The sequence below is a fragment of the Pogonomyrmex barbatus genome, unplaced genomic scaffold (genome assembly GCF_055798465.1).
Source record: "Pogonomyrmex barbatus isolate J1 unplaced genomic scaffold, ASM5579846v1 scaffold26, whole genome shotgun sequence".
Taxonomy (NCBI): Eukaryota; Metazoa; Arthropoda; class Insecta; order Hymenoptera; family Formicidae; genus Pogonomyrmex; species Pogonomyrmex barbatus.
This window is the reverse complement of record NW_028297123.1, coordinates 249,030-266,330: the sequence shown is the minus strand read 5'-3', so window position 1 is coordinate 266,330 and position 17,301 is coordinate 249,030. Positions and strand designations below refer to the sequence as shown.

Genomic DNA, 17,301 nt, shown 5'->3' with positions numbered 1-17,301 from the left:
CCTTTGCATCTCTCCTCACTAATCTGCAACGGGGGCGGAGAAACCCTTGCTTCTCCATTTCTGTCTTCCGCCTTTCGAAGGGGATGGATAACGAAGGCCGCCTCTAGTGACATCCAGACTCGGCATCCTCGTTGCTCTGCAACGGGGGCGGAGAAACCGGAGTCTGCTAATGCTTATTTCTATTTCAGGTTAACAGGATCGTTGGATCGCTATGTCACGCTAAGATGGCTGGGAAGATGACGGAAGCACTCCGACTACTCGAGTCGCAGCACTAAGTTGCTTCCGGCGATGTAGTTGGCGTTGCATAGCGACGGATGGCACGAGACACGATGGAGGAGGCGAGAGTATCACAGTCCTTCTATTAGATTATAGATTAGCTATTTGTCGAAATAGTGATTTTGTTGAAAATGCGAAATGACATCTGGGCAACGTTATAAAATTTCGACAGACGAAAAACCGCAGCACGATAAATGCCTGAGCAGCCCAAGTACATTGTGCTCTTGGCAAAAAGCAAAAGCTGGCAATATCTTAAATTTATATGCACATAAACCGGCTATGTCTGACGAAGTTTTCAACACAATTAAATCGAAAATTTAACCAGCGATGATCTTTTTAATCGCTGCTTAGGAAGATACACGCAGAACAGCAATAAAACCTTTAATGCCATTGGTCCATTGCGCCAAAAGTTTATTCAAGTAGAAAAAAAGTATTGGATATTATTACAGCATTTTTATCCGTCTGTACTTACAATGATGGGATCAGCAGTTTAATTTGCAAATTATGCAAATATTACTATGATCAAAAAACGCCTGCCTTTCGTAAGTGCCTTTCGTTTTAAAAATTCGCGCGCTTTACGTATCGATATAACCACTTATTTTCCAGTTGATATAACTGTCCTTGAAATCTGATGGAAGTTTTATATCATTTCACTTGTTAGGTTAGAAATTATAGCGTCTTTTGTAATTGTTAAAAATTTTTGTCGACGATTTTTAAAATGGATAAATTTATCGAGCAAAGAATTTGCATTAAATTTTGTCTAAAAAATGAAATTTCTTGTGCTGATGCAAAAATGTTAAGAAAGTGATGCGACCGTGCAGTGTTCCGTTCGGCGCTGCTGAAATTAATTAATATCAATCGATAAGAGTTTGAATAGAGGATCGGCCCTTGGCCGCGTCGTTCTCCGACTGTTTTACAGATTTCACGGCCAGATTCCGCAGTGGCCGGACGCGTTTCTGTATCGTTGTACCATTGGTTTAATAAAGAGCGAGCTTTTCTTTAAACAGTGTTCTTCCTTTCCGAAAGCGCTCCGCCGAGTATCGCGATTTCGGGAAGTAACGCCGCGAACGCGACAATTTTGGGGGCTCGTCCGGGATCGAATTTTTCGATCCGTGTGTGTGTGTGTGTGTGTGTGTGTGTGTGTGTGTGTGTGTGTGCGTGTGTGTGAGAGAGATAATGGCGGAGCGACAAACGGAAGAGACGGGGACTGGACAGAAAGAGGCGAAAAGTCGGAGAGTGATCTCTGCGAGAAAAAGGCCTGTACTCGAGCGGAAGGGCCGGAGGCGTCTCCGAACTTGGAGGAGATTCTTCGCTTAACGCTGGAGGAGCTTCGCTCTCTGAGGGAGGAGCGCGCTCATCGAGAGACGGAAACATTTTCAATGCCCGGTCCGTAGGAAGAGATTTCGCAACGTCCGATATCAGGCCAGTCATTTCCTTTTTCAAATTTTAATTCCGACTTGAAACTTAAGCCCGATATTTACGACGGTAGTGTTCCGTTGCGCGAATATCTTACGCAGTTTAATTTAATTGCGCGGGCGAATAATTTGGGAAACGCGGAGAAGGCTGTCGTATTAGCGTCATGTCTCCGAGGAAAAGCGCGTGCGATTTTGGAAGGGGGCACGGATTTTGAGAACTCTCAATTTGAAAATTTGGTCGCGCGTTTAGAGCTACGTTTTGGGGAAAATTTATCCTCGCAAAATTATTATTATCAATTTACGAATCGAAAACAGAAATTCGGAGAAGATTTAGCTGCATTAGGCTCGAATATCGAGCGTTTATCTCGATTAGCTTATCCTGAATGTTCTCCTGGAGTTCATGACAAAATTGCTTGTTCTCAATTTGTAGTTGCATTGTCTGATGTGAATGTTAAACAGACATTGCAGCTAGAAGGGTTAACGTCTTTGAGGGCCGCAGTAGAAAGAGCTTTGGCTATTAAAATTATTAGGGAGAATTGTTTAAAAGAGCGGAGAAATTTTAATTTTAAAGAGGTTAAAGATTGCTCGAATTTTAAGAGCAATCCTGATTTAAACGGGTTCAAAGTAGAAAATCTCGTGGAACGAGGGATTTAAATTTTAAGAAAAAGAAGAATTTTAAAATTCAAGAGAAAAAGGAATGTTGACAGTGCGGAAAACAAGGGCACTTCCGTTCCGAATGTCCATCACTTTCTGTTTCATAGCAGGGAAAATAGGTTTTGTCGAACTTTCTGGGGCGGGCTCGACAAATGGAAGAAATGCCCCGGGTGTTTGTAGGCGTTTTGAGAGAGGGTGTGAAAAATCAGGAAATTTTGTTTTCCAAGGCTCTCTTAATGGGAGAGACTGTTTTTTTAAATTGGATACGGGCTCCGACGTGACCTTGGTGAGTAGTAAATTTATAGGGAGAAAAGGGAAGCGTTTTTCAACAAAGGAAGAAAATTTGAGGTATCCTACGGGGGAAAGAGTCCCGATCAGTTTTAAAATGTTCGCTAAAATAAAGTTAGGGAGATTTAATTTAGAGTTACCGATTTTCGTTGCCGATATTGGAGAGGATTGTATTTTGGGCGCGGATTTCTTTTCACGAATAGGGATGCAAACTGTAATAGAATCTTTTCTCCGTGGAGGTCATAGGGAAGGTTTTTGTCGTCGGATTAAGCAAGAGGACGAAGCTGTGTCCACGGAGTTGGAAGAATTCTTTGATAATAATTCCCGGGAGTTGGAGGTAGATCAGAGAATAGTTTTCGCTACATTGTTGCGAGAATTTCGCTACATTGTTGCGTGACGTGTTTTCGGAGCAAGCTGTTGCAGGAAAGTGTGAAGTCCTTCAACATAAAATTGAATTAACGGATTCTCGTCCTATCAAACAGGCTCCTAGGAGAATTCCAATTCATATGCGTTCATAAGTTGAAAAAATTATGGAAGACATGAAAGAACAAGGGGTAATTGAAGAATCTTCAAGCCCTTGGGTTTCTCCAGCAGTTTTGGTAAAGAAAAAAGATGGATCTCATAGATTTTGCGTTGATTTTCGGAAATTGAATGCGGTTACAAAAAAAGATTCTTATCCGCTAACAAGGATTGACGATCTTCTTGATCAGTTATCGGGAAATGCTTGGTTTTCCACTTTGGATTTGAAGAGTGGTTATTGGCAACTGAAAATTCGTCCCGAAGATAGGGAAAAGACTGTTTTTTCTGTGGGGAATGAACTTTGGCAATTTGTTGCAATTTGATCTGTGTAATGCCCCGGCTACCTTTGAACGTCGTATGGAACGGGTGCTTCGGGGTTTACTTTCGAAAATTTGGCCTGGTTTATTTAGATGATGTGATAGTATTTGGCAAAACCTGAGAAAATGAAAGAGAATTTAAGAGAGGTTCTTCTGAGATTTCGTGCTGCGAAACTTTGTGTTAACCCAAAGAAATGTGATTTATTTAAGAGACAAGTAAAATATTTGGGTCATGTTGTTTCTTCCGGGATCGCTATGGATCCTGAGAAGACTGAAGCGGTCACTGAGTGGCCAGTTCCTCAGAATAAGAAACAGGTCCGAAGTTTTCTTGGATTTTGCTCTTATTATCGGAAGTTTAGGGATTATATATAGATTATATATAGTTAAGGGATTTTCTTCAATTGCGAAGCTTCTGTTTAAGTTAACTGAGAATTTGACTAAATTTGAATGGACTGAGCAATGTCAAGAAGCATTTTTGAGGTTAAAACAGACATTAACGTCTGCACCTCTTCTTTCCTTTCCGAAGGGGGAAGGAAAGATGATTTTGGATACGGATGCTTAGGTTTTGGAATAGGGGCGGTACTTTCACAAGTTCAGGACGGCTATGAGAGGGTCATTGCTTATTATAGTCGGGTTTTGAACAAACCTGAGCGGAATTATTGCACAACAAGAAGAGAGTTATTAGTTTTAGTAGATTCGATGAAACATTTTCATCATTATTTGTACGGAAAGAGTTTCTCTATTCGAACTGATCATGCTTCTTTGAGATGGTTGATGTCCTTCAAAGACTTGGAGGAACAATTGGCTCGCTGGATGGAAAGGTTACAACAATACGATTCTGATGTTATTCATCGAAAGGGGATTATACACGGTAATGCCGATGGTCTTTCGAGACGCCCTTGTGTAGAAGAAAAATGTAGATTCTGTACTAAAGTGGAAGTTCAGAGAGGGCTTTTTGAGGATAAAGTAGTTGCTTGTATTGTTTTGCGTGAGGATTCTTCTGAGAATTGGCGAAGGACTCAAATAGAGGATCAGGAACTGGCAATGTTTTTACTTGCCAAAGAAAATGATTTGCGACCTTCTTGGGAGGAAGTTTCCTCGAAAGGATTGTCAGCCAAGATTTATTGGCATCAATGGCATGCTTTGGAAGTCCAAAATGAGATTTTGCATAAGAGATGGAAGACTCCTAATTTGAAAAACAGTTTTCTTCAGTTGATGGTCCCGCGAAGCAAAGTGAAGCAGATTTTAGAAGAAGCTCATGATACTCCTTCTGGAGGGCATTTCAGGATCAATAAAACGCTGGAAAAGGCCGGAAGCGTTTTTATTGGGCAACCTGTAAAAAGAATATTGAGGAATGGTGCAGAACCTGTAAGATTTGTATTGCGAAGAGGCGTGCTGCAGATAAGGGGAAATCTCCTTTGCAGATCTTTAATTCGGGAGCTCCTTTTGAGAGGATTCAAATGGATATTTTAGGCCCGTTACCCGTTTCTTCTTCAAGCAATAAGCTCCTAGTTGTTGTAGATTGTTTTACTAAATGGGTAGAGGCTTTTCCTTTGAAAAATATGAGAGCTACTACGGTAGCAGAAATTTTTGTTAATCAGGTTGTTTCTAGATATGGGGTCCCGTTGGAACTTCATACTGATCAGGGAAGGAATTCTGAATCACAGTTTTGAAGCTATGTAAAAAAAAATGTTTACAAGTGATACAAAGATTTTAATGAGAAGCAGTTGAACCTCGTTCAGGAAGACTTTCCACGTCAACCAATAAAAAAAACATAAAATCAAGGATCTTATAGTAATCGCCGATTAAGTATTAGAGACATTGTAGATATTACTAGAATATCATTTGGATCAATTCAATCAATTTTCGGCGACAACAATTTTTAACAATTACAAAAGATGCTATAATTTTTAACCTAACAAGTGAAACGATATGAAACTTCTATCAGATGTCAAGGACAGTTATATCAATTTGGAAAACAAATGGTTATATCGATACGTAAAACGCGCGAATTTTTAAAACGAAAGTCACCTTACTTTTTGATCATAGTAGTATTAGGATTTAGAAGGCATTAACTACTTTAAATTCTACGAGGAGGAGAACGAGCAAAGCATACAACGATTGAAGCGCTTGTTGACGGAGCTGGTTAAAGAGGCTCGATCTAAGCTTGTGGCGATCACTGCCATTCGACGTAATCCCGCGCAGCACAGTGGTTCGCGCGCCCGCCATTAGATGGCGAGTCGGAGAATCATTTTCTCGCATTCAAAGCGCCGCATCGGGACTATATAAGAGCGGCACTTAGCATCGCTTTTCGCCTCAGTCGCCTCCAGCCTGTTAAAGGTTAAGAGTTGTACTGCGACGCCCTCCGAGCTCTGAAGGCCAACTCTGGCCTCAAGCTCCACTACACGGCAGTTTTTCTGCTGGGAAAGACCGACCGATCTTCGACCGTATTCCCCGCGGCAGTAAACGCCGCGGCAATCCGTCCGTGTCCGGACGCACCTCTCTGACGACCGTGAAAGCTGCCACTCCAATCCGTCCGTTTCCGGACGCATCTCTCTGACAGCCATGAAAACCGTTCAATCCGTCCTTTCTCCGAGCGATCCTTTCTCCACGGTGGTTAACGCCGCGACTTTCTTACGCGGCCGTGAACGCCGCAAACAGCACGTCCGGGAAAACCTCGCACGGCCATACAATCCGCCTATATCCGGGCGACTTGATTCGACTCCGCACGGCCCCCGTCGCTTCAATCTCAGTCGCCTCAAGAAGATGCCGCACGCGGATCTCCGCAGGCGCCTGAATATGTGTATGTCTCTTCCGGCACAAACAGATGCTGAGGGACGGCAGACAGTGAACCAGGCGCTCGTCTCGCCGGTTCAAACAGCGACTCTTGGACCTTTTCGGGTCAGCATCCTCCCCGGAGGCTAGCCCGCCGAGACCGCCAACGCCGTAGGAGGAGCCGACAGTGACCGAGCGACCACCCACTCCTGGTCGCTCTCTGGAGCAAGGCCACACGCCAGAGAGGCCATGGTGCCTCTACGCCATCGAGCTCGCCACATCTCCAATCAGCCACCGCGACGCAACTCTCGCCACTTTTATTCCGAAGTCGCCACGCAAACCGAGGGCTGCCGCCGATCCACGCTCCGCGGATACGCACCGCCCGGCCACGACGAGGAGGAACCGGAGCTCGGGAAAGGCGCCGAGAACGACTATAGGAGTTCGCACGCCTGCGAGCAGAAGTAGATGCGCTAGACGCACTCGCTTTTCTCGCGAGACTCAAAGTCCTGATAACCGAACGTATCTATATCGGTTTCTGTATCTGCCTTATCGTATAGAATATATATCATGGCTTTTGATTAACTCTGCAATTTCTTGATTATTGAGCGTGCATGCAACTTTTTTTATCCCGCACGTCCTTCTGCTTGCGCTGCCGCCACAGCGAAACTTGCGAAACATAGCGACGATTGGCTGCTTATCTTTCCGCCTTGCTTGGCACCGACACCTGCATCGTTGGCCTGTCACAGCTAGTCGAGGACTGAACATCACTCTCGAGAAAAATCACCAGCTGTCAGCCTATTCAGCCAATCGCGGGCGACGTAGTACGACAGGTCACACACACACACACACACACACACGTACGCACGCACGCACGCACGCACGCACGCACGCACGCACGCACGCACGCACGCACGCACGCACGCACGCACGCACGCACGCACGCACGCACGCACGCACGCACGCACGCACGCACGCACGCACGCACGCACGCACGCACGCACGCACGCACGCACGCTCGCTCGCTCGCTCGCTCGCTTCTCACACATTAAGTCTTCGTCTTCTCCCGAGACGCGTGGTGATACACAACTCACAAACAACTACATATCCACATTTTCTCCCCATAAACTTAAATCGTTAAAAAAAAAAAATAAACAAAATTCTCTTCTTAAAGGATAACTGTACGAAGCAGGAATAGCAGATTAGAGGTAAATTTAAATTTATTTAAATTTATTGTTTTTATAAACGAAAAAAAGTTACTTAAAACTTTAAACGCGTTTTTCTCAAAAGGACTTTTTTCCGAAATAGCGGACACATAATTCAAACAAATATTAACCGATTAACTTGAAATTTGGTGTGAATCTTCAAATATATATATCTCAGAGAAATATGTAGGGATTTTTTTATTAATTACAAATTTTTCTTTTTATAGAACAAAAAATTACGATTTTTTTCCATTAAAATTGAATGTTTTTCAAGAAAATCTTCACTATTTTCACAAAAATCAAAATTTTGAAAATTCTCTACGTAGTTCCCTGACAAATTTAATGTAGCTTTCAAAAATCTTTTTGTTTTTCTTTTAGCTCAAAATTTGCAACTGCTACCTGTCCGTTAGTACCGCGCGATCTTTCAAATTTGGTGGTATGTTTACAGATTTTCATAGACTTTAAAATGTATAATAAAATGTATAATAAAAGACAAAAAGCGAATAATTGTTTACTTTATTTATTTTTATACAAAAGATTTTCAAAGTTTAGACCCCAGGGTGGTGTTACCCCTTAAATCTACGTGTGATATATCTTAAGTAATACGTGTGTGTGTGTGTGTGTGTGTGTGCGCGTGCGTGCGTGCGTGCGTGCGTGCGCGCGCGCGTGTGTGTGTGTGTGTGTGTGTGTGTGTGTGTGATGTCTCATTTCGTTGACGTCTTATTTCGTGGAAATAAACTCAAATTTTTGAGAGTTCAGATTTCCGTTTTAATAATTTTAGAGTTCTTGATAGGTTAGGCAAATAGTTCTGTTAAAGCGAAAAAATCGGTTAAAGCGAAAAATTTCGGATAAAGTGAAACGTCAGGTTCACGCTGCATCTCACTTTATTCTAAACGAGTTCCGACATCTGTCAACGCAAGATTTTAAAAGATTTACTGTTCTACAAGAGTTCTATAAGAAGTTCTGCCAAATGAAATCTTAAAAAATTATTTAAACATAAATTAAAAGTGATCATCAATGTAATAACAGCCAGAGCTGAAATACAAAAACTCGGAGTTCTGATTTAACAAACATACTTTTTGTGTAGCTCTGAACATATTAAAGCATTTTTTAAAGAATTCTGGACACTGCCGATGATGTAGGATTTTTAAATAAATAAAAATCGGCCAAGTACTAACAGAAAAGTATAAGACGCTGGTTGAAATGTAGAAGATTTGATTTAAAAAAATATACTTCTATTACTTTTTTTATTACTATTCTTTGTTTATTTACTTTTATTAATTTTTTTTACAAAGAAAAATTGGGGGGAAACTAACATTCTCTCCGACAACCTGCGTGCGATGGAAGTGCCTGAAATACTTCTTTTACAATGGTAAAGGTAAAGGTCTCTTCTATACAAAAAAGTGTGCATTGGTCACGAATTTACAGAATTTTTTACTTTGTGCATTTTTTTTATCTGAATGAAATATACTTTTCGTGACTTGGTTTGGTCTCAATGTCTGATTTTTTCGCTTAAACAAACAGAACTATTTGTTCAATCTATCAGGAATTCTAGAATTATTAAAAAGGAAACTAAAACTCTAAAAAATTTATGATTTTCCATAAAATGAGACGCTAGCTTCACACAAACGCATGGTGTGTGTTCACTCATGTGCATATGTATTTAAACATTCTTGAATATTTATAAATAGTAATACATATTAATATATGCATATGTAATACATATATACATGTATTAATATATATATATATAATTAAAATCATAAAAACATGTTATATATTATATGTTATATATATATTAGATATTATTATGTTTGTTTCAGAAAAACATTTAAGAAGAGGATCAAGATATTGTATTTAGAATTAAACAATATATAAAATTATTTAAAATTACTTTTTAATATTACAGTTTATATTATAAAAATTAAGTAATTTAAATTATTTTTTGTTTAAATAGATCTTGATATTTCAACAATTTATATATTTAAAATGAAATAAAAATCTTTAAAATTTTTAATATAATAAAAATATTATTGTTATTGTTCTTGAAAATAATATTGATAATGATGACAAATTAATTATTAATTAATGATTATGATAACATATGATGATAATATTGATAATATGATGATATTATATGATGATAATATGATACTGAAAATTGATTATTAATTACTGATTATTATTGGTTACTGATTATTGATTATTGATTATTGATTGATTTTTGGATATTAATTGATAATTAATTCATTTTTGATTGATTATTCATTGATTATTGATAATTATTGGTCCTTGAAAATTGATTATTGGTTATTAGTTATTGTTTATTAATTAGTAATTATTGCTTATTAATTATTATTTATTAACTATTGATAATTATTATTTTTAAGAATGTTATTATTTATGGAAACTTTTTCACAAATTTATATTTTAAATACCTGAACGTAAAAAATTAATATAACAATTATAAAATAAGAAACAAAAATAAGATTCTTTTAATTAAATAAAATAAAATATTTATATGTCATTTTAAATAAGATATTTTTATATTTAATTTATAAAAATGCCAAGACGTAAAATAAATCGCACTTCAGAAGAAGAAGAACAATTTCAACGATGACGTCTTGAAAAAAACATCGAAAATCAACGTCGTCGTCGTCAAACTGCAAAGACAGCAATTACTAATATTAATTTACTGAAAACAGTTCATCAAACAACTTACAATGTTTATATGAGTAACACAATATATAATAACCAATATATAATAGACAACGCAATATATAATAGAACTAGATAATGAAATAGTTGGACAAAATTCTGCAAATAATATATCATTAAATGAACACCGTGCAGAATATCAATCCCATTTTAAATCTCAGAGAAAACAACAATCTCATTTAAATAAATTTAAATAAATCTCATTTAAATAAATATTAGTAATACAACATCAATTAATGAAATAGTTGAATACTGTTACGTCCACACCCCGGAATTATTAGTTAAAGGTTGAAGGGATGGGGCAAGGAAGGACGCACCGAATATCCTCTCGCAGGTGGCCGCTCTGGAGCGTACCTGCGAGTCGAACGCACCGTACAAGTCAACCGATACGGGTCAACGTCTTGAAAAAGACGCTATGACTCCGACTGCGTGACGTACATCCGTCGGTCCGTTAATTTAAGCAAGAGAATTTAATTTCTTTTGCCTGGGATAGGACCATATGCGATCCCCGAGAGCGGGCGGGAATGAGCATGACGAGAGAGTTAAATTATTAATGAATAAATTTATTTTATCGTTAAAGTAATCATTTAATTAATTAAAATGAAACGAACAAAGTACAAAATTAAAACACAAAATACTTAACATAAAGGAAAAATGATACGCATAGTGATTACTCGGTAGATAATGATAACGGTAATATCATTTTAATAATGGGCGCATGAGAGTAGAATAAAATTACATGTAAGTGTAGCATGCGGATGTTACAAAAGTGCGAAAGTCGTCGAGCAGTTCGAGGTAAGGCTCTACGTCAAAATATTTAGGGCCATGCCCGGTTTTTATAATATAAATAAATGAACAAAAAAAATAATAGAATATTTTAAACAAACAATTATATAAGTGTAAAAGTGTTAAACCTTAAGCACGATAGGCTCTCTGAGGCTCAGAGAGCCTATCGTGCTTAAGGTTTAACACTTTTACACTTATATAATTAAGAAGGAGGAGAGCAAGGAGGAACAATTGATATTTAAGTGTTGATGGGTAGATCATATTAATCCATGCGACTTATGATGATTATAAAGAAATGTCGTTGCAGGTTGATCGGCTAGAGGCAAGCGGGGGTCGGAACCAGCGGCCAGTAGTTCTCTGCGGTGCTCCAGAAGAAACAAGGGGCGCACAAAAAAAACACTTTCGTTTAGAAATAAATAACAATTTAAAGGAATTACAAGTTTATTTTAATTCACCCATCTCGATATTAGTACTTGAATAAGACTCGATATTAATACTGAATCTGCGGTTACTTCGGCGAGAACCGACAAAGCTAAACCGAGAGTTAAAGCGAATGCGAAATGGACGGGCAGGTACACGAATGTCCAAAAAAAAAAGATTTAAGATTCTTCGTGAAAAAAACTAACGAATCAGAGCGCGTGAAAACTGTCGATCAAAGAGCAAGTGCGAAGTGCGTTTTCTCCGGGGAGGATTTTAATAAAAAGCTGTCGCGGGGTGGAGTTTCGGTTCGGGGATTAAAAATATTTCGCGAGTCTTTAACGAATAGGAATTAGCGAGGCATTAGGGATGTGGGGGGAGTTAGCCTATTATAGTTCAGAATTTTGGAAAAAGAATCTGATTGGTACGGGGAGAATTTTTAGGAATGATAGTTAGGTAGTGGGCCTTTATCAACATATGGCATTATCTAAATATTTGTGGTCGAATGGGTGGTCGGCGGATTAAATAACCGACGCCGGCTGTTCGAGTACGAAATCATGCCATGAGGGAAAACAGATACCTACTCTGACGATTTATGATTTTCCGTCGTCGCCAGTGCACTAAGGATTTCTTTGCGTTCGGCATATGACTCAAGTGTTATTTTAGCTTAGTGTCAATTCAATCGGATTTTATAGTTTATTTGTTAGTTCGAAAAACGAGCCGTCAACAGTCTAAGGTTCACGTGTTCGGCAGACTTGTATCCACGGAGCTAGAGCGCGTAAAAATTATCTTAGTTTACAGAATGATTTTTTTTAATGCTGTATCGGAGCTCGCTCGTTCGCTCCGAAAAGAGAGAAGAATCGTGAAGTCCGCCGAACGTAACAAATACTATATTGGTTCTATGGATATACTTTGTATCCATTGCAAAGCAAAACATTTTATAGCAGAAAAAATATCTAATAAGGGAAATTCATTTCATGATTGTTGTAATCACGGTGCAGTTTATTTGGAAACCATTATCTCCACATCCATAATTTCTTCGTAGTTTATTCGAAAGTAATCATACAAAATCCAATAATTTTTTCCAACATATTTGTAATTATAATAGTTCATTTTTATTTAATGCATCATTTAATGCTAATTTGATTAATTTTCATAGTAGGCGATCAGGTTCGTATTGTTTCAAAATACAAGGACAAATTTATTATCAAATAAATACAGCATTATATGCTATTCAAAATGAAAATCCAACTTATGGTCAGCTTTTTATTATAGATTCTAATAAAGCGATAAATTATCGTCTTACAGAAAATTTAGAATTAGATTTTGAGAAATACAAATCTTGAACATATAATGCGAGAATAATTAATGTATTTGCTCAATCTTATCAAATAATGGGTGAAAAAATAGAAAATCAACGACGATTAGAAATAGAATCTGGAGAATTATTGCTAGAATTATTGCCAGAATTACAATTATTATTTACATTAAGATCAGGTATGGATCGACGGCGATATAATGTTCAAAGGACTAATGAAGTTGCAGCTGTTTGAACTACTGCTAATGGAGAAATTCCAGAATCTTATGTCACGATACGTAATAAAAATACCAAAATTTTACAAAGTATTAGTACCATGGATCCAAATATTGAATTATGGATATATCCATTGTTTTATCCATATGATACTCAAGGATGGCATTGTAATTTAACAAAATTAAATAGCAATAAACGAATAACTAGAAGTCAATATATTATATTATTTCATGCTAATTCTGGATCTGAATTTGGGCGACACAATATTTTTCTTGAATAGCACGTTTATGGAACGACATTCTTGCTGTCCCTTCTCCTCACTTTATTGCGCCTAGCGATCTAACGCTAGCCCGAGCGCGCTTAACTGTTGCCCGCGGGCATTCGGGCACCCGCAAGCAGTGCCCACTTGTTAATCCCTGCCTTAGAACGTCCAGTTATACTTGTGTACGTACACAACTTTTATCAACAATTTAGCTTCTTGATACACCAAATTCCTTCAGGTTTGTAGCTAATTTTCAAGCTATAAAAGTAAAATTAAGCCTAAATAATACTTATAATAGATGTAATGATATGCCTTCCGCGTACTGTTTAATTTAAGTGCGTTCAGATTTCGCGCCCAAAAACAGCCGACGCGCATTGAACGCGCCGACCACACGAAAACACGCGCCCGCTACGCACGCGTCGAAACACCGCCGACAACCCGCAAAATATTCGACATCAAGTCAGGTATATAAACCCGGCCGATTTTTAGGAAAAGAAACCAGGCCGATCCGATCCTCCGACCTGTATCCGTCTCCGACCGATACTAGGCATTATCAAGACCAGGCATTCCTGATCTCCACCAAGCATACTCGACACTAATATACATCCTCAGAGAGAAAATCGGAACCGAATATTTTCAGTCCCCGTCAAGCATACTTATCTCTCGCTTCTCCGAGAAATAACTGAGCATTCTCAGACTACGGATTCCTTCCACACAATCACGAGACGGATTATTCTCAGTCTCACGTCTCCTTCAAAACACGAGCAACCTCAGTCCCCGGGGACAGAGCATCCTCAATCCCCGACAAGCATACTTGTCTCTCATGTAAGAAGTTAGAATCAGGAGCGACCATTCTCATTCCCAATATTCAAACTTTCTCATCTCATGCGACAATCCGCACGGCAAATACCGGGTGCGTTTCTTTATTCACTCTGAGTATTCATGCTATGACGTAATGGAAGTGTACTGCAACTATCGTTCCGTTTTAATTTCGTGTGCTTTCTAACTGCTTCAAGATTATAAAATGAAATACAGTTGCAGTACGTTTTCAAGCTCCAACTGAAAATGGCTGGCATATGTAATATTAAAAAAAAATATAATTTTATTATATATATTAAATATAATATATATATTAAATATATATAAAATAATTAATAAAAATAAACAATAATAAATAATAAAAAAATTAATACTAATATTAATATTAATAACAATAAAAAAATAATAATAATAAATAATAATAAATAATTTCATATTATATAATAATTTCATAATTTATATTATATTATTTCATATTGTACTGTAAGAATTAGACAACCGTAAGCGTCATGAAAGAGATTCGGAATATAAACAGCTAACAAAGAGGAGCCGTCGTGGTCGTTCAGACTAAATGTCGGATTGGTAGACGAGGGATCCCGAGTTCAAATCCAGTCGGTCTCTGTTAATTTTTTCCGAATCTAATAGATATCTTTCAATCTCAGAAGTGGGATTCAGCCCATGTTACCTCAGAGAGGATACAGCCTATGTTACCTGACAGGGAGAATTCAGTCGATTTTGTGTGTGTCGTTTGTGTGTTGTTCGAAATGAACCAAGTCGGGGAGTTAAAATACTCCAATGTCGTGTCGATCGTTCAAAAGTGAACGGAAAAAGTCGTGGAGTTAAAATACTCCAAAGTCGTGTCGATCGTTCAAAAGTGAACGGAAAAAGTCGGGGAGTAAAAGTACTCCAATGTCATGTCGATCGTTCAAAAAAGTGAACGAATTCGGGAGCAGAAACTCCAAGTTTCGGATAAAATACCGGGGGCTCGAGCCATGCTTGATGCAATCTCTCCTGTCGTGCTCCAGGAGGATTATTTGTATATTTGCCAATGGCGTTGGAGGGTGTCGCCGCTGCAGTCCGACCTGCATCCATCAAGAGAATAGGACCATCATCTCTCTGGAGTATCGGTCGTGGGGATTCGAAAGAATACATGTATATATGTATATTGTAATATATATATATATATATATATATATATATATATATATATGTATCATTGTATTGTTGACGTGTTATTCTAAACACGTTATTTGCGATAAATATCATCACATGCCTCGGTAGTCAAAAGAATAAGATGCCTGCCCGGTAAGCAGGAGATCCAGGTTCGATTCCTGGCTGAGGTGGTATTTTTTCGCAAAATAATTACGAGTTTTCACGACTGGTTCGTGGTCGAGCTCCGCCGTGACGCACACCCTCCCTTCTTATTTCCGATAGATGAAGACTCGGTACATTCGGGACGAATGTAATACCAGAATGGCCGAGCTGTAAGAATTAGACGACCGTAAGCGGTCATGAAAGAGATTCGGAATATAAACAGCTAACAGAGAGGAGCCGTCGTGGTCGTGCAGACTAAGTGTCAGATTGATAGACGAGGGATCCCGAGTTCAAATCCAATTGATCTCCGTTAATTTTTTCCGAATCTAATAGATATCTTTCAGTATGCTTCATTTTCTTCAGCATTAATCAAGGTTATTTCAGTTTCCATGGAAGCAGCCATCTTTATGCTCTAATTGCTTTACCTCGCTTGCAGTAGCCGCAACAGGAAGTAAAAATCAATGACATCATAGAATTCAAAGCAGTACTTTCGGAGTGCACTATACTTTATCGGAATGCTATTTGTAGTACTGACAGTACTTAGAATGAATAAAGAAACGCATCCACTGCGAGTCCAACGGATGGACTAACGCTCGACTAATCGGGTCAACTCGCCCGTTAGGCCACGTAGTGAACTTATAGTTCGCCCCGACGTATGCGTCTGGCGTCACAAGGTGCGCACTGCACATCTTACGCGCACTCCGAGCCACATCGCAATAAATATATATATATATATATATATATATATATATATATATATATACATATATTTTTTTTTTATATAAACAGAACGCAACGCGACTGTGCTGCTCATTAATTTCTTTTCTTTTTTTTTTACATAAATGTATAGTAACAACTTAAATAAACTGAGATTCACAGCGCTTGAACTGTGTAAAAATTCTAAATGCTGGCCTCTGTGAGTGACTAGATCAATCGGGACGTCAAACGGGTGTCACCCAAAAAACTTAGTGTATTCAAAAACCTGAATCATATAATTCAGTTAAATACCGAACCCCGACAGACCGACGAACACATCCGCGCATCCGCCATCGCACCACTGCACGGCGAGGACAGACCGTTATACAAACATATGAATTTCCTATAGATCTGTGAATGAAAAGTTCGATTTGGGCAAATCTTCTTTGAATGAGTGTGTTGTCCAAGCGTTAAACAATATTGCAAGTAAAATTATTAGATGGCCTACAGATCCAAAATTGATACCAAAGAGGTTACCAAAGAGAAATTCATGCTTCTCGGAAGAAATCCTATGCCTGGTGTAATAAAGACTATTGATGGATGCTACATGTTTATAAAGAAATCAAACATTGAAATATTTTCTTTTTTTATATTTAACTGTTATTCAATTTCTGATTTTATTTGAATTTTATTTAATAAAAATGTAAAGGTGTATTTAAGTATACTATATCTAACTTTACTATATCTAACTTTTTAGTTTTTAGAAAGTTGCTGTTCGTTATAAATGTAGAAAACTATAATATGTTGTAATTCTGCAGACATCTAAGATTTACTCTTTATACATTGTTTTGCAAGTTATCCAGGATCAGTAGGAAATTATCGAATTTTCCAACTCAGATCTATATAGAGATATAGATCATAGAGATTTCCCTGCCTTTTTTCCTAATGGAGAATTTATTATTGGCGATAAAGCCTATCCCATTTTGACTTGGTGTATTCCTCCATTTCGAAATAATGGACGTCTTACACAATTAAATATAAAGAAATAGCAATATTAAACATTTTTCTACACTAGAAAATCAAGAATATAATAATAAAAAACATGAATTTGTTGATGGCAAGGTCAAACGAAATTATTTATGTCTTCAAGTTGCTGGAAGACAATAAAGATAAAATTTATCATTTCAACTCATTAGATGAACACTGTTTGCTGCATGGAGCTCAAGACGCGTTGTACGAGATACTACTCAGTGCAAATTATACTCCTGCGCGTGTTTCCTCCGTTTTAGTATGAATTGTGTTTATGTGA

At 38.0% G+C, this 17,301-nt stretch overlaps 1 pseudogene; it reads left to right on the top strand.

Moving 5' to 3' along the window:
• The first annotated feature begins 4,243 nt into the window (after positions 1-4,243).
• Positions 4,244-17,041, top strand: LOC148936243 (uncharacterized; annotated as a pseudogene).
• Positions 17,042-17,301: the final 260 nt, after the last annotated feature.